The sequence below is a fragment of the Aphis gossypii genome, chromosome 2 (genome assembly GCF_020184175.1).
Source record: "Aphis gossypii isolate Hap1 chromosome 2, ASM2018417v2, whole genome shotgun sequence".
Classification (NCBI taxonomy): Eukaryota; Metazoa; Arthropoda; class Insecta; order Hemiptera; family Aphididae; genus Aphis; species Aphis gossypii.
Window position 1 is genome coordinate 6,019,495 of NC_065531.1, and position 19,259 is coordinate 6,038,753.

At 27.0% G+C, this 19,259-nt stretch overlaps 1 protein-coding gene across 2 annotated transcripts in view; it reads left to right on the top strand.

Moving 5' to 3' along the window:
• LOC114129527 (adenylate cyclase type 5) overlaps window positions 1–19,259 on the top strand; it is a 178,608-nt gene that overhangs the window by 21,702 nt on the left and 137,647 nt on the right. For both annotated transcript variants that reach the window (XM_050199940.1, XM_050199946.1), the window contains exon 2: window positions 10,040–10,085. The gene's annotated coding sequence lies outside the window, so the exon portion shown is untranslated. The remainder of the gene's footprint in view (window positions 1–10,039; window positions 10,086–19,259) is intronic.

Genomic DNA, 19,259 nt, shown 5'->3' on the forward strand with positions numbered 1-19,259 from the left:
AAAGAAGTTTTAGTTAACAGAATAAACAGGAATCGTCCATTAAGATGATCAAGGATCCAAGTGGTAGATGTTATAGTTCAAGATATCAAAAAAAAAAAAAAAAAATATTCTACTTTTGTCAATGTATATGACAAAGATAAATAGAGAGGTTTCGTTATAGCAGCAATAACGCGTTGTGCTCATATTATGGTTTGAGAAGCTGATATAGATGATGGTTATTATGCTGCTTATTTGTTAAGTATTTAACTTATTATTAATAAGATATTTTAATATTTGTATTTCTTTTTTCATTTCAGTTTATTTTAAATCTATTTAACATAAAAACGAAAGTATCCTTAATTTGAAAAATGTTTAAATAAACCACTTTTTGGTGCTTTTTGAATTTTGAATGATACGGATTATAGTAATTTCTAAAATACAATAATATTGTGTTAAAAATAACTTATTCATAAATATATTTTAGGCTGCAAATGCATTTTATATAATAGGTACACTTTATTTGTACTGCAAAGGAAGAATTTAATCATGTAATGATATTGGATTTTAGAATTGCATAAATGTAATTCAACTCTTGACTGTTAAAGAGTAAAATCATTTTTTTCATAAAGTTATAGGACCGTCTGTTAAGGTTAAATATGTTATTGTATAAATATCGGGGGTTTAAAAATTATTTTCCTTTCAAATGAAAATAAAACAAAGTAGGTACACAACGAAAATATAAAAATATAAATTTTATTATTTTGAAGAGTATATTTTTCTTATAATCAATTACTGCGTATTTCTGAAAAGCGAAAAAAAATGTTAGACTGAGACAAAATTACAACAATAATGGAAATATGGTATACGTATAGCTACTTAATATTTATTCTATAAAATTTAATTATTTAGAAGAAACTTTGTACTTTTATCGCTATCATTATTATTATCGGAAATAAATTTAAAAAATGTTATCTACATGTCACCGACCGAATAATGTGATATGGTAACGTTATGGATATACTATGAACACAAACACATATAATAAAATGAAAACTTTCTTTTATCGCAGTTTGCACAAATTCTGCGTGAAATAATACTGAGAAACTTATAGTTATTTACCCCTCACCGTGTAAACATTTCAAAAGTTTCTGGTGTTCATCTCGTCTCCGATTATTATGGTACATATATAACATACACTTCCACACGGTTGAAAACCAATCTATCGAAATAAGATGTCATGGCCTGTAGGTGGTGATAGTCGATGCTAGATTTTATTATGAAGTATGCAAAAATTATTTTTTTCCAATCACACTAATGTCATGGTCTAAAAATATGATATTAAGTTGTATTGAAAACCATCTTTAAAATATAATTAATAACGATTCAAATGTCTACGCTAATACATTTTTAATTTCGACTAAAATACAAGCTTTATCGAAATCTCATGTTTTCATTACCTACCTCGTCTATCTTTCTGTAGAAGATTATTGGATGGATAAATTTTTAACGAAAATTATGCATTTTATCCTAATATTATAAGAAATTTATACAGTAGATATTAACGATTACTGGAGATAAAATTGTACTAAATATCAAAAATGTTTACTCCTAATATTATATATTTCTCTTATGGATATATGTATATATCGACGGGTTCGTTACATTGTTATATGCAGGGTGCATAAACACGTTCGATTGCGAGTGTGTGTGTGTAGAAGTTTCCAATAGCTGTGGATGACATCAGTAATATGATTATGATGACAGAAATTTAGGAAATAGTTTTAATGATAGCCTCGAGAAATTGGTTAAAATGATTGCTAGGCAAAGAGGGATAAACTTTAAGTGCTAAACGGACTTCCGGGCAGATCGTGAAGAAGACTATGCCACAGAGTGGGTATTGTAATATAACGAGATAAGTATGATTGTATGAAGTTAAGTCAATTAATTAAGTTAATATATAAACAAGCAATATACGTCATATAGATAGAGATTAGTTCGATGAGTTATACAAGATAAACTATTCAATGACAATAACAGGCTGGGTTTCCAAAGTCTTGTTGATAAAAACCTAAAAAATCAATAACGAATGCAAGGAAGAGTGTCCAAGAATTAGAAAAATAGACGTTAATATATCCTAGTACATGTAAACAACTACCTTCAGGATACCTCGATATACCTGCCCGGAGGTGCTATTCGGTATTTCAAAAATGTTTTGACCGGTGTACAATTATTTTTTTTTGCTATTTGTTATTTGTATTTACCCTCTGTGCAACAGTATACGGTTTTGGGATGAACAATATCCTTAGAATTTATTTCCGGAAATAATATTTTTCTGCGAAAATTTCGATTTTGCGTATGAAATTCCTCCAATATGATTTTCTCGCTACACTGTTACACGACATATTATTACATACAATGCGCATTTCCAAACAAAGACCACGCGACGGATAATCATTAAAAAATTTGAATGTGAAAATATATTATATATATGGCTATAGGTATATTATGTTATAATGATTAGTGAGTGAGTAATAAACTGACACTGTAAGAATGTGCGTTATCCCCGAATTAATAACAATAAAATACTGTTTAAATGTATTATTTCAACGACTACCACGGCTAAGGCTCTAAAATCTACTGACATGTTACATAATATAGTGTATAAAAGTACGTCGTTAACAATTTTTTATGGGCCATTTAATGTCATACGTCTTCTCTCACACTTTTCATTCTGGAAAACAATATCCTAATGTGTGAATTATATCAACAATATAAAGTATACTTATAAACACTAAGGGAGTCCTCTTAGAATTTTGTTTTTATTAGTTTTTCTTCTGTTGAATATACCTTAAGATTAAAGTATCTAATAATTGTAATTAAATTTATCAGTTTAAATGTGTAATATGTTTAATATAATGAGAAAGCTAGTACACAAACAAGTTGTATCATTGACACATACTAACGTCAACAGACGAGCCCTTTTTATAAGCCGAAAAGTATTTGATAAAAGTTATACACAAGACAGTTTATCATTCTTTTAATTATAATATCGTATCATTCGTGTTGAACGCGTCGTATATGAAAATATATTCGTAATCTTTTTTTTTTATGTATAACTAAAATAATAATGTTATATATTATATTAATTGTATTCACTTGCAATATTTGTAATATTCTATAATTCCATAATTCCATATTGATCTAATTATTGTCTAGATATTTGTTTTAAGTGAGCAATTTATTTAAATATTCTTTTTATAAATTAAGAATTTTGTTTTTAACCTAATAAATCAAATGATGAGAATAAGAATAAGTATATTATTAATGTGAAATTCAAATATAATATTATAATGTTACCAATTTTAAAACCAGTAATTATTTCAAAAATGTAATAATATATTTACAACGAAAATAATAATATTAGATGTTATGTCCCTAAACGTATTATTTGATTTTCTACATGATTGTGTAAATAATAATAGAATCTTATCATTTTTACACTTTTTTAAATTTAAATACCATATTTTAGTAATTTATTTCCTAAGAAATTTAATAGTTCTTTTATTTCATAAGTTTTAAAACTTTGTAATGGGTGAGTAATATTGTTAAGTGAACAATATACTTTATGACGTATAACGTGTTTTAAGAAATATTTAATTTTACCATTCTTACTCAAGATCTTATTCTTAATCAAAAATTGTTAAAAAGTGGTATGTATTGTAAATGCGCAGATTGAAATTAAATGCAATAATGTTTACAGCATGACATGATTAAAGACAATAATTATTGATTGTTGTTTGCGAGGATTATAAAAACACCTTTCATGTTTCATAAAACAAATTCGTATTAAGATGACGTATTGCTATCTAAACGGAGGAATGCATTTGATGAATTTTTGAGCTGCATGTGTAATATTGAGCAGTGAGATTAATTTAACAATAAACACTTTATATTTTAAAAATATTTAAAAGTGTTTATTTGACTTAGATAGTAAATTTTAGATCTCTATTGATATATTTTTCATACATTTATTAATTATTCAAATTATTCGAGTTACAAAAATGTTTAATATAAATTATTTGCTGGCTTAATTCCCAGGATAAAAATTTATCAGTATTCATAATTTTAGTAATATACCTATTACACATATTAGTATTTATTAATTATCATTAATATTTAATAATTAATGCTTATACTATCATAACTCCATATTTTAAAATAAAATATATATGTATTTAAAAAAATATATTTAGTTAATAACTACGACAGTGAATCTAACTAGGTATCTTTTTAACTTTGAATCTTGTCTCTGGGGAGATGTTCGCCCCATCACTCATCCTTTACACCCACTACCTATAATATATTTAAGTAAGTTTGGCGTATTCTTTTCTAAATGCATTCTGTTTTACTTGGTTACGTCTAATAAGAAAAAAATATTATTATTATTATTATTGAACATTGGACAAAGATATTATTAGGTTAAATTTGTTTTGACTCACATTCTTATACCAATTTATTACCCAGGTACTTAAAATATTTCATTGTTGTCATAGGTGGTCGATATAATTAGGTTACACACTTTTTTTCGTCTTATCTGGTACTTATTGATTTTCTAGTAGGTACTTCATCGAATTTTGTTCGAAAATATTAATCTTACTGTTTTAAAGTTAAATGTATAATTTATGTTATAGAATTATAGCTGTTTTAACGATAAACTACACCGATGGTAAAATGCAGGTTAAATCTTACTTAGGTATATATGTATAACTTTGTAAAAAGTTGTGACGATAAAATAATATGCGTCAATAGGCGAAAACGTAAACTTGTTAATATAATGATAAACAATATTCGGGTCAAGTTTCTTATCAATTTTTTTCCTTTTATTAGTATTGTATTTCAATAAAACCACCAGACACACCCACTATTTTTATCGGCTTAGTTTCCTATAGATTATTCAATCATTTTAGAATGAATTATCTATAAAACAAAATAAATATAAATGATAATATTTTGAAAGTTATAGAAAAATTTGTTATAAATGTTTATAATATACTATATTTATCCTTAATTATCTGCAGCAAATCACATAAAAAAATTATTCAACTTTATCGTTTAAAAATATTAAAAGTCCAAATGATTCAATTTAGTTATACATTTTTACCTAAATTATTTTTAAATATTATTTATCATAATTTTGTTCAAATATTATTTACCAACTATATATTTACCATTAATATTCAATTCGATAGATATCTTATTTTATTAAATCGGATTTAGAAATAATTTATTCATCAAACTGAATTAATGAATGTTTAAATTGTTTCAATGGATGTAACTAAATGTTAAGATGATGCAAGGGCTTAGGGCATAGTTTGTTTTTTCTCTCTGATTTACGTGCCACATACAGATTCACTCAAAATGTTTGGAGTTATCTTTGAGTAAAATCACCTATAATGAAAGTTATAGAGAATACAATATCTGAAAGAATGACATATCGATTAAATAATTTAAATATCTATTTAAATTTATGTATGCATTAAATTTTTTTTTATGTTCAATAAAAAGTAAAATAACAATAAAATATAAAACCAATATCTCAAATCTTCAAAAATATTATCCTTTTTAATTTGTATAATAGAGGATATTACTCTTATATTAGTCAAAAATCACAAAAAATGATTTTACGTGAATGCGTTTATTATATATTGATCACGAGCTTGAGAGAGAAAACAAATGAAGCCCAGATATAATCTTAAATATTTTTCTTCGAAAAATAAATAGTTAGAATACAAAATTATTTTATAACAGTAGAATTTAATTTATTTCCTAATCTTTATTTTTCGTTTTTGAAAAGGATGTGTTCATTTAAAAAAATAAACTACCAAAACATAATTTAATACAGTTTTTGAATTTATTTTATTTTTATTTTGATAAATTACGTTAAACTCAAAAGTTACAATGACTTCATTTAGTTATATTAAAATCTATTGAAATAATTTTCATCAATAAAAATAAGTGAATGAAAATAACAACTCTTAAATTATACTGTTATCTTAGCACTACAAATTCTAATATTTTTGTAGCTGTCTGTATCAAATTATACTATATTAATTATTGATATACCTACTAAGTAGGTAGCCATAAAAATGTAATTGTAATAAAAGCGAAGGACTATTTTAGCTCCAATTTTATTACTCTACTTAAGTTAATATCATTGAAAATAATATATTATTGTTATCTCTTTATTGAGCTAAAACAAAGAAAGAATCAATACTTGTGTAGTATCCTTGAAGTTAGAACTTTTAAATTGTATAATATGTTATTTACTTTTTGTTTGCATTTTGACATATTTTTAATGGTTTTAAATTATTTCAAAATATAAAAATAGTTTTTTAAGATTATTATTCTTTTTTTAAACATTATATCATAATAGTATACCATGAATGTAAAATTTAATATCTGAAGCACTTGAGATACTATGTGATGTATTGTATGCATTCGTAATACCTAACTAAAACATTATAAATATTAGTTAAAATTTAAAAAAAAAATAATAATAATTGGTATCGTAAATCTGTCAATAAATAAAATATTCTATTTAAATTATACACATGAATTACATTGTTTGAAATATAAGTATTAACTCATGAATCAATAATGTGTTATTTTCGATAAAATAGTAAATAACTTAATAAGTATTTTAAAATTATTGTAGCGTTAAACTGATACTATTACAAAATATACACTTTTTTCATCTAAAAAGTCCGAATTAAATAGTTAATAGTTAATTTTTTTTTTTTTTTTAATTTATTAACCAATAAACATTATAACTGAACTTTCTAACTATATCATGAAATTAACTTATATAAATTAAATACTTAGCTTAAAAATTCTGTATTTTTAACTAACGATGGTTATTATTATAAATACGAAAAATTAAGAATGGTTTTGGTTATTTTATTGAATAATAATACTAATTATTACAAATGTATAACAAAAAGAGTATTACTTATATTATACTCACATTTATATTTTTAGACATTAAACACGAGATTTTGGATTTTAAAGTATTATATTTTAGTGTGATGTACACTAAGCAAATATATGGGTTTCTATGCACAGGATACTTACGTTTACTATTTTATGCATTAAAGTATATTTAAATAGTGTAATATTGTTGAAATATTTCTTACCAAAAAATTACAAAATAATGAAAATGCTGTTCCCTAATAATTTTGCTTATTGTTTCATATCATATTAATTTTATCTCAATCTGTATACTATGTTATATGTTTCTAAAAAGTAAAATCATGTAAAAAAGAAGATTAATTTAAATAAAGTAATAAAAATCTAATAATAAAATTCTTGTAATTTTGTAGTATTATTTAAATTATATTTGTATATATTTTTTGTATTTGTAATTTTAATCAATTTTATTTTGAGATCATTAAATGCATATATATATATATAATACATATTATATATACATTTAATTATATATTCATAGTTTTCGAGATAGTTGAAATTCGATAACATCTAATAGCTTAAATAGGTACATACGGCATGTTTGGTTTACGTATATGTATATTGTATAATGTATGTTATACCCAACAGGTTAGTTTCTGCTATATTAGACGGATTACAAATTTAATAAATAATGCTGTGATATTTTATTATCATACTATTTTAACATGGCTAAGAAATGATAATGAACAAAGATTAGGAACTTGTACAAAAATGAAAAGCAACCAGAACGAATGAAAGATAACGGACGTGTAATTCTTATTCGTCAAACTAAAAACCAATAGCCAATTAGAATCCACGTGAGTATTGAATAACTGGTATTTATAAAGCTGTAAATCGAGACCAAAATTCACTTAATTTTCAACATAGCGGCGGAGCACATTATTCACACTTGAATCTTTAATACGTCAACAATTATTATTGTTGGGTAAACTATTTATACCGATGATCAAGACGACTATTGCTATTTAGTGACGATTTGATCAAGTTGGCCGACAATTTGTAACTATATCCCACTAATTATAAGCATAGCTGATAACTTGGTTTAAGACTTAAAATCTTGACCACCCAAATCGAGGATTAACTGCAGCCTGCAGCTACAACTATTGTGCAGAATTAAATTAAAGCTATCCATTGACCGAAATTCTCTTTGAAATAGAAGAGTTTATAGTTAAATGTTTGATACCTTAATACCTTGTATCGTCCAACCAGTCAAAACAGGTTGACGCCAGAATCAAAAACTTTGCAAAGATAGCCAATAGACAATTCCGCATTTAGGTAATCACCTTTGGAGAAACACGAAGATTTATCACAGTTTGCTACCTCTCAGCGCACCCAATAAATCCAACTACCCCAGAGTAGTTATGTAATTCTCCATGCTAACATATCGAATCTGACTCGTAGTTGTACGATGGTTCACTAGCGACCACGAAAAATCCCCAAGGCAGACTTATATGCACCTCGAATGTGGTGTGGTCTAATCCTTACCCGATTGTTGGTAAATAATATAGTGTAATAACTTGTACGAAATATATTATGCATACACTTGCTTCAACATAATATCAAAGAAACAACGTTATAATAAAGAGTGATTATATCACGGGGTAGATATAGAGCCTAAAAACGCTCTACATAATACTGTTATAAATCTTAAAACGACTGCAAAATATGAACCAAAAAGGTTATGTTTTATACACTGAATGGAATTAATATTATCGCGAAAGAGAAAATGTAAATTCGTATCGAAATGGTATAATATGCAAAGTACTTAAAACTTGACTGAAAATACTCAACAGATGCACCCTTCGTCTAACTATGCTATTTATTTTTAATTACTGTTATACAAATATGATACGATGAGTCGTGTGATACATAAATAATTAAATTAATTTTAATGTGTAACATAATATTCACTGATGATTTCTGTAGTATGTTCGCACACGTAGTATTTGTATTCGTTTAAATCTTAACAAACTATTCGAATAACATGATGTAAATTTGAATTAAAATATATTGTCGTGGGTATACGGTATACGTGATTTTCCAGTAGTATACTTTTACTCCGAAACAAATGGTGAACAATAATTAATGTAAGCGATAGCCTTTATTTAATTAAACGTTAAAATATATGTATAATATGTAGACTATAGAATCAAAAATACAATTTTAAAAACGTGATACTTCCCCCGATACTATGACAGAAGAGTTCTGTTTAACAATACAGCCCGATTCGATACTAGTTTACAATCGTCATAAATATTAATATATTATAGAATAAGTAATAGTAAGGTAGGTATTAGTTTAGTCAAGAAACCATTCTGACTATTACACTGGTTCATAAATATTTCTTTACGTCATATTGCTAAAATTTGTATTTTTTTATAATTGTATTTCAAACAATAGAAAATTACACCACAGACAATACTTTAAAATTCGTCCTGAACAAACAATAAACTACAGTTATATGGGTAATTTAAAGTAAGACAATATTTTCACATTTTTTTTCATTATAAATACGTCTTGTCTGCATCGTGAGTTGTTTTTCGTGGTTATTTTCAAATATTTTCAAATGGTACATCATAGTTTTAATTATAATAGTCGAATCACAAACACTTATGGTACATACTTCAATTACTTAAGTTATTTTTAAAACACAATAATTGATTGAGAAAACGAATGTAGTACCTAGTACGTCCAAAGAAATAAATCATGAGATGAACTCGGAAATAATATCATTTTTAAAATAACACTATTACTACTTTAAATTTTCATTGAATGGAATGCTTATAATTCTTAAATATTAAATAAAACTACCTATATAAAATTATACGTAGTGTATTTATGTATTGTGAAGATTTTCACAATAATTGATTTCTTTTCTTTTCTTGAAAACTTATTTTGGGCAGTAAAAATGATTTGAGAATCGAGAGTTAAAATGTCTAGTGAGAATACAATACTATACATAATATACAAATCCAGAAATAATTATATTTAATCATCGATATTAATTCAATGTATTTTTATTGTTTTATTTCAGATAGAACTTATTAAAATAAAAAGAATACTTCGGACCAGAATTTATTGTAAGTATTGTTTTTATTTACAAATCACAAGTGATTAAGTAAACCTATTATTACTATTGGTTTGTTCGTCAGTTAAAAAAAAACTTCCTTCTAGAATATTAATCACTCTTCCAAAATACTAAATAGGGGTAATTTAAATTATTTAGACATATACGGGTATATAATTCTAAATGAAAAATTTAATAGAACACAATCTATTATTTTTTGGTCACTATATTTTATACATCTAATCGAATAAAAATATATACTAAAATTTGGCATTGAAAATAATTAAGTACATTAAAATTTCCTAAAATATACAGTTTTATTAGCACTAGCTCAAATGTCTTTTTATTGTTTTTTATTTAAAATTTTGCTAAAAACGATTAGTTCTTTTAGATAAGTAGAAATACGTTAAGATATAGTATTATGATTTGTTAGAAAATAAATACATGTTGGCACGTTAAGTTACCATTCTTAATATGTATACGTATAATATATTAAAAAAATAGTATATCATATAATACGGTTGTTAGGTGTTTCATTCGTTTACTTGTTTGGTCGCACTTTTATTCAAAATACACACTATAATTATCACTTCATGCCGTTAGTTGTTGTAAATTGAGTTTCAGTAAAAAAAATATTTTCGTCATTTATGTTTTATACATTTATTTCGTTTGTGTACGTATTCTGAAACTCTGTGATAAATTTATACTTTTCAACAATTCCTTGCGTTTCTGGTTTGTAGGTTTTCTCCTATTTTACTGCGTTTGTCCCGAACGTGCCAAAACGTCGTTTTAAAATTCATAACTATTACGCTGCTATAGAAACGACGATCACGGATTTGCATTTTTCTTTTTTCTTATTTACTTTTTTTTTTTTACGAAACGCGTTCTTCGTACGTTCGTTTCTGGTTTTGTACACGTGTGAAAGTTCGATGCGTCAATCTGCTATTTGTTGAATTTATAATCGAGTATACTCGAGTATAACTACACTGCAAACGCGTATAAATCAGAACATTTAAAAAGTTTGGAAACGAAATACGGATATAAACGTTTACAAACTTTTCAATCGACCTACACACACCAACTCCCTGGATAAAAGTCCTCGGAGATGACCGTAAACGAGTGTACGGTGGGAAAAAAAAACATATTATACACACTCACAACGAAGGACATTATATATTATACACAATATTATTTAATAATATATTACGTGTGACGATTTACGCGATGTAGATTGTTGGACTGTTGCCTACGTCACGGTTATAGTCCTTAGTACGAATGTCGCGTGCTAGTTGACGCAATAAATATGCCGTTGATCTGTATACAAACCGATGTTCAATGCAGTAGGTACTTACTTGGCTAATTCGTGTTTACCGCGGTTCGCGTTCAAACCACGTCTTATATATTGGACCCGGTTGTGATTATGACGTTTTTAACGTTATTAAAACCGTTCGATCATCATATTTGCTCACGTCGCAATTTTATTGCCACCATTGTCAATATCGCTAAAAGCACGCCCGTAGGATAATATTAATGTGTATTATAGGTACATATCATACTATGTATATTGAATAGACCATAATACCATGTCAGTACTATACCTAAAAGTATATATATATAGGTATATATGAAATAAAGAACCTATCAAAAAACCTTTGAACTTCTTCGCATTTGTCGTATACACAGTGTGATTGTTTAAATGGTCACTGCATGTCTGTAATCATCTAGTCAAATTTGGATTCGTTACAATTTTAGAAATATTTACAAATTTATAGTTTAAAATTCTTATACGTATTTTTTTATTTGCGTGATGTCAGTTTACCAACTTTGTAAAATCGATTCAAAACCTCCACCTATATTTTACGGGTTATTTGTCAGAATTTACGGATTACAGACTAAATACACGTAGTCGACCCGTATTGCTATTGTATAAAAAATCTAATACGAAATAATGCATCAAGATTTACAAAAATTTAACCAATTTGAAAATCCCTCTTTTTCTCAAATCCATTTTTTAACCGTGAAGTTAGCCATACCAATAGTTGGTCTACAACTTTAAAATTGGATATTTTTGATAAATATTACCTATAATATATTTTGTTGTGCGGATAATTAAATATTATCGCTATGGATTATTTCCGATAGCCCGCGTAAATATAGTTATGACGGGGATTTTGTTTGAGCATCGTATAGTTAATAGCTCTCCAATATTGTGCTCGAGCCTATATTATGAAATCGTATTTTTTTGTGTGAAGCATTGAACATTGTACATCTATAGATCGTTTTATCAAAATATAAAATAAAGTATAAACACTAAACTAAAAAAGCCACTTAGCTCTCCGTATATTGTTAAAAAAATTAATTCTCATTTATATGAATGATTTGTGCGTGTATATAAATATTAAAATATGTTGCTGTATTATTTGAGAGTCCATATTTAACGTTAATGAATTTTTTTTGAATAATTGACCCATATCATTCTAGAATGTCGACATGTATACCATTTTAAAAAATAAAAACGAATGAAGAAAAAAACATTTTTCTTTTAAAAAAATTGTATTTAATATCCATTAAAAACGGTATGCCTACTACAACGATGATAAAATACAATGATTTGAGTTTTTACTTTTTACACCATTTAACTAACATGTTTACCGTTTTGTTGACATTTTAAATTTAAATACTGAGGGTTGGGTCATTAAGCGTAGTTTTTTTGAAAGTAAGAAATTTAGAAATTTATTTCAAAATGTTTATACAGATTTAATTTAATAAAATATTTTAATAACTTAATTTATACATAAGTTTTTCATTACAACAGATATAAACGATACGTTTGTATAATATATACTTGCATATTTAAAAACTAATATGTGTTTTTTTCTTATATAGTTAGTTACTCAAAAACTGCTCTACCGATTTTCACGAAAATTTCAAACAAATCGAGAGTAGTTTGAATCAGGTTAAAAAATATATCAAGTGCTATTTGTAATTCGCCACAGGCAGATTGCCCATCTCGGTCGAATTAGTTCACAAAGCGAGGCACACGATGTCAATTTTCTCATGAACTGAGGTAAACACTAAAACTGAAGATATATTTATATTTCGTCATATTTCTCGTCTATAGTTCACGTGTGAAGTTAGGCGTTATACGATTAGTATTATATTATTATGGTTTGGTTTTACAAAAACGATCGATCGAACTCTCATACCTTATAGTACACGAATAATAAAATTGTAATTATTTTTATTAATATGTATTTTTACGCTGCATTTTTTGAGTATCTATATTATTATATAATAATATGATATTGTATATGGATGAGTATCATGTTATTATTCTCATTTTCATATAAAACTTGTCGTATAGACCAATCTGCTCGGGAAAGTAGCTAGATTATATTTTTTTTCGGTCTGTTCATTGTACATTATGTGATCGGGATTATTATAACAGGTTTTATTTCCGATTTCTATACCTGCGTATAAGTAACAGGATAAACTTTTCCCCAACCCAACGTCGTCATTATGTGTAGGTAAAAAAAAAAAATCCGATTCAGGATCATGTGCACGGTGCGACGGTGTTCGGAATTGGAATTCCTTCGAAAATCCCGTAAAACGTATTTTCGGAATGACTGAGTCTTGTCACGATCTGTCAGTCCCGCGGCATTCGATTGACGAATAAAATACTTATTAGTTATTGTAGCGACTCGGATGCGCCCGGGTTTAATGTAAGCGTTCACTATTTTTCTCTGGGCACTACACGAGACACGTTATCCGACTCGTCCAAAGTCCGTTAACATCAACGTCTATATTTCGTGCTGAGATTTTTTTTTATAAATATCAGTAGGTACAATTTATGCTTATCCTACGGGACATTTTGTGTATCAAGATTAGCGACTGTAAGATAAAAGACTTATCGTTATAATTGAACTCGGAAAATCGCCGATCTTTTACCGACAAAAATAAAATCCGTAAACCGTGATGTTGATGTGTGATTATAATCACTACGATTCGAGAATATAAAATATGATTTACAAGAACGCGTTCAAACTTTTAACTATGGCTATGTGTTATATTTTGTTTCGACATTATTGCATTATAATTTATGTATGATTTTCGGGATATCAACGTTGTAATTAATTTATGTAAAAACTTCATACTAAATACTGAAATGTCCACATATACTGAAGTATTCTAATTTATAAGACTTAATTTGTTGGGATTTAGAATAGTTTTTTTTATTAGTTTATTATTACGTTGTGGTACTGTGATGTCCTATTTATATATGATACATTTCAAAATGATTAATATAGTTATATTTTGTGACAGATATTTAAAACCTGAAATCGAATAACTAATTATACGCCCTAAAATTGTAACACCGTAATTATTATTTTATTGTAAATCTCGTGACAGTTTATTATTTATCGCTACTATATTGTAGTTCGGGTAGATTAAGTTGTCGATAAAGCAGTATTTTATGATAACATTTTGAACACATTTGATCCCAGTAATTTATGTATTGTTAATATTTTTTCTTCTGAGCTTATATAAATTATTTATAAGCGATACATTAAACTTAAATGTATAAATAAGTGAAATTATAAAAGAAAAAATAGACTTAGATAAATAATTCTATTCTTTTGGTAACCACAAATTTCTAATCTCGTCAATAGAGATATTAAATTAAAATAAGATTATTTAAAACTTATTCTACTCACTTAATTTTAAAATATAATATATATGTACAATGTACTAGGTATATAACACTTAAAAAATGTTGGTTTCTGCCTTTTGAAAAAAAAAAAATAAGAGCTTATGTCCTTATTTCAAGGTTTATTTATTTATATTGACAAATAATTATAAGTTTATGGATAGGAAAAATACAAAATATAATGTAATATTCGAATGTGTGTTTGAAAACACGTTACTTTTGTTACTTTTCACCTCACGAAATAATACATTTCTAGGTAAATTATTGTTGGCTACTTTAAAAAAAAAAGGTTACATTTATTTTGACCCTCACACATAAAAAACATAAAAAAAAATGAGTGCATATGATTTAAAAGAAATTTGTAATTTTCTCAACACTTATAATATTACACTTCGTATTACGCCTATATTATGTACATTGTACATATATAAATGACTATACTGTGATAGGTATATTATAATTTATGTATTTGCATGTACACCTACACATCTATGTGCTGTGATATTTTGAATCCGTAACATCTGTCGCAACGTCTGAAACGTAAACATAGATATTTACAAATCGAGTCTGTATTATAATATTTTGTATAAGTAGACGAAAACCATTGCAGATAGCAGCTGCTGATTTCAATATCTCACCAGCACCTTAAAGCTACATCATAATCTATATAGAACGATTCGGTATATATATCGATATAAATACTGCTGCGAATACCCATTGAGACGTTATACGATGAAATATTAACAAGTACCTATATATCTTTATAATAATTATTATTAAGCTTTTGGTGGGTTTTATTTAACTATTTTTTTTTTTTTTATTAAATATTATAACAAACACGATGCATATTTTGTAGTAAACGACTCTGAAATGAATTTGCAATGTACTCGTATAACATGATCATCACGTTTCCATGTTCGTTTATGCAGATGCTTATTTTTAGTATCCTCCTAATCTTACGTCTGTCATAATAAATTTTTTTTTAAACCCAAAACGAGCATAATAACAGTTCTGACAGCACGTTTAATATTTCACGCGAGCTTCGTTTAAACATGTTTAAGTTGACCCTGTTTTTCACACGAATTTTATTAAAAACAAATTCATATAATATTATGTATGGTATGCATATATTTTTCAGCGAAATTATTTCCTGTACGGTATTATTAGAATACATTTTGTATGGGTAGGTTCCTAGTAGGTACCTACACAAATTTGATAATAATAATTTTAAAGTTTTTTTTGTCTAAATTAAATAATAATTCACAATACCTATAACTATTTTCTTTGATGTTTGGTTATACTTATTTTTTTAAGCCCTTTTTATACATGGTTTGGGCCATTGATGTATAAGATATTTAAGTATCTGGCGTAGATAATGAATCGACATAGCATCGCAAGTGCATTTCTTAGAAAATAAAAATAAATATTTATATTTAAAAATAGACAGATAAAATAATGATCAGACAGAAACCGGTCAACGATTTTTGTGTGTAAAGGATAATAATGTACAAAACCAGCCGTTATAATAGCATAATAATAACGAATAGCATTTGTAGTTTTACGTACCAGACGTGCCAAACGAACTTTGAAATAGACTTTTAGAATGATACAACTAAAATGCATTCGATTAATACTTTGCTTCCGAGGCCATATATCTACCGAGACAAATCATATCGATATATATTATATATCTGAATGCAACAAAACAGAATAATTACTAAAATGTCCTATATTATAAAGTGTATATATTATATTATATATATATATATAGTATACTCACGTGGAAAAACAAAAAAGTGACCTATATTATTGTGAATTTGTGACGAGTAGGATTTGTTTACGTTTATAAATGTACTCACAGGGAACAGACAAAGTAATACTTGAAGTGTGTCCGACTGTAGTACCGCGTATTACGCGTATAATATATTTAAATCATTCCTGACAAGTGTCATAAATATACGGAGTCGTTTATTTTATTTTTAAGCATATTACTGGGGTTATATTATATATTTAAGCTTCTGGTCATCCTATTAAATTCAAGCGTATATACTCCAACTAATATAAAAATTGTACTTACCGCGTTTACTGTACATATATGAGCTGCAGATCGTTGAAATGGTTTGGTTCAACGAATTCGTAACACGTCTTTACAACTTAACAAAATAAATCCCAGGCAAGAGAATCGTTTTTCACCAAATTGTGTTCTATTTTAATTGTACGTTTAACAGTTACACCACAACTCATTCGTTCTTTCGTCCATTCTATGTGGCTATAGCCTTTAGGCCGGTCAGCACAAACATTAGTAGTGACGTGCAAATGTGCAATATAGCGACCAATGGCGACCATTCGATCCACACACACACACTCACACATAATAAATATATATTTCATTTATATCATACAACATGTTTTCTTGTAGATCTTTTTAAAACCTACATATTCTTATGTCGGGTCAAATAATATAAAAATATATAACTATACTAACTATTGAGTATATTATATATTATATTGCATTGCATTTTCAATTTAACACAATCGATTATTACGATGTACGCCTCAAATTAATTTCGTATATTGCAAGATACTTAGTTATAGTATTTTTATCAACTATTTTTGGTGTGTAAATATTTTGTTTACCTACGTCTTTAGAAATAAAAGACGAAATAAAGTAAAATTTTAAGTTATAAATCATTATACAAACAATAAACTTTCTAAAGTGAAATCAATTTCATTCAATTTCTTTGAAATTATTTTAGTTCATATTTTATATCATCAAACATTTTGTAATAAACTGACTAGGAACTTGCAATAATACTTTGTATTAATTATATTAGTTTTCACGAGAGGATACCAATAAGCGTAGGTACTGCTATTGAGGAGCGTAAGAGCCCAACAGCTATTATTCGAGTTATAAAGTTTCTGACCATTATTTTACATTTTTAAACAAGTTAAAAGTTTTACAATTTTATCATGCTATACCTACGCTTGAAAGTAAAACAAAATGTTTCTATCCCATTGAAAACAAAAATAGCTTTTTCATCGTTCGGAATCTAGAATATTTCGTCCGACTAAATATTTGAACGGGTCCTGTAGTAAAGATTTTCAATTTAACGGTGCAATTGTTCAATACGTTGAATAAAGTTACCAAAAATATCTCTAAGCCAGTTAAAAAATATGACCGTGTAAAAAAATGACGCTTCTCGATGTCCTTTGTCAATGCAAATCTGTGAAATTGCATTTCATTATTATTCACGGCGGGCGTACTCTCGGGATTTTAACTTTAGGATACCTATCAAAAGTTTAATCAATATGACCTTAAAACATCTTAAATTAAACACGCGAACAACACGATATTACATAATAATTTTGTATAGTGTTCTTTAGTGATATACCAAGGAACATATACCAACGTAATTATAATCCATAAAATATTTTTTATAATCGGTTGTAAAATAATTCAATTCCTGAAAAAAAGTATACGTTTCGTGTGCAACAAACTCATAAACGTTTTATAATTACGTAACAGTGTGCAATAAAACGGTTAAAAAAACACTTATGGATTTAAACAAAAACCTGTATCGTATTTCACGGCGTAAAAAATGTTAACAATGAATTTTTCTGAGAACTCAAAATAGGTAAATATCGTGTTTAATTCGTGTTTGTAATAGAACCTGAACCGTGTAAATAATTATATAAATTATAATATTACTTTTAAGTATTAATAATAAACATAGTTGTGTAAAACGTTCCATTAAGGTGATTGGTGAAGCTTTTGAAGGACGAAGCTCGCCCACTCCTATAAGTTATAGATGCTTCTATAAAAGCTCAAAAATCATCTAAGTCATATTATGAGTACTTAGAAATGAAATCAAAAAATCCGGAATGGAAGTTGGTGGCGCTTCTATTAAACGCGCGTATAATATGATTTATGAATCATAATTTTTATCCTATATTATGATAAGCGCTAATTTATACTCGTTTCGTCGTATACATTATACAAAGTTATATTATTATAATTTATAATAAATGTATAGTAGCATTTTCTCATCAACGGCGGTAACAATCATTTTAGCGTATTATTATTGTTTCTCGGCTTATATTTTGTTTGTATTATACTCAGCTTCGTCATCGTTTTACGCGTACACGCGCCACGTAAGGTGGTTTATGTTATGAGCTTTTTGCTGAGGGCACTGTACCTATGCATAATATATTATTTACGCTAGTATAGGTATACGAGTATTGTAATCTGATGTTCGTTGTTTTTGGAATTCGGGCGGTCGTGGAGCATACCGGAAGTCTGTGTGAAGTGTTTTATCTGTTCCCTCTTTTTGAAAAGATTTAGAAAAAGATGACTTGGGGTTTATGTTTGAATACCGGCGCCGTTCTTGTCACACTTTAAGATAACCTAAGCGAATTCTTCACACAATAATAATATTGTTGTTGTTATTACTATTTTTATCGTCATCATCATCATATTAT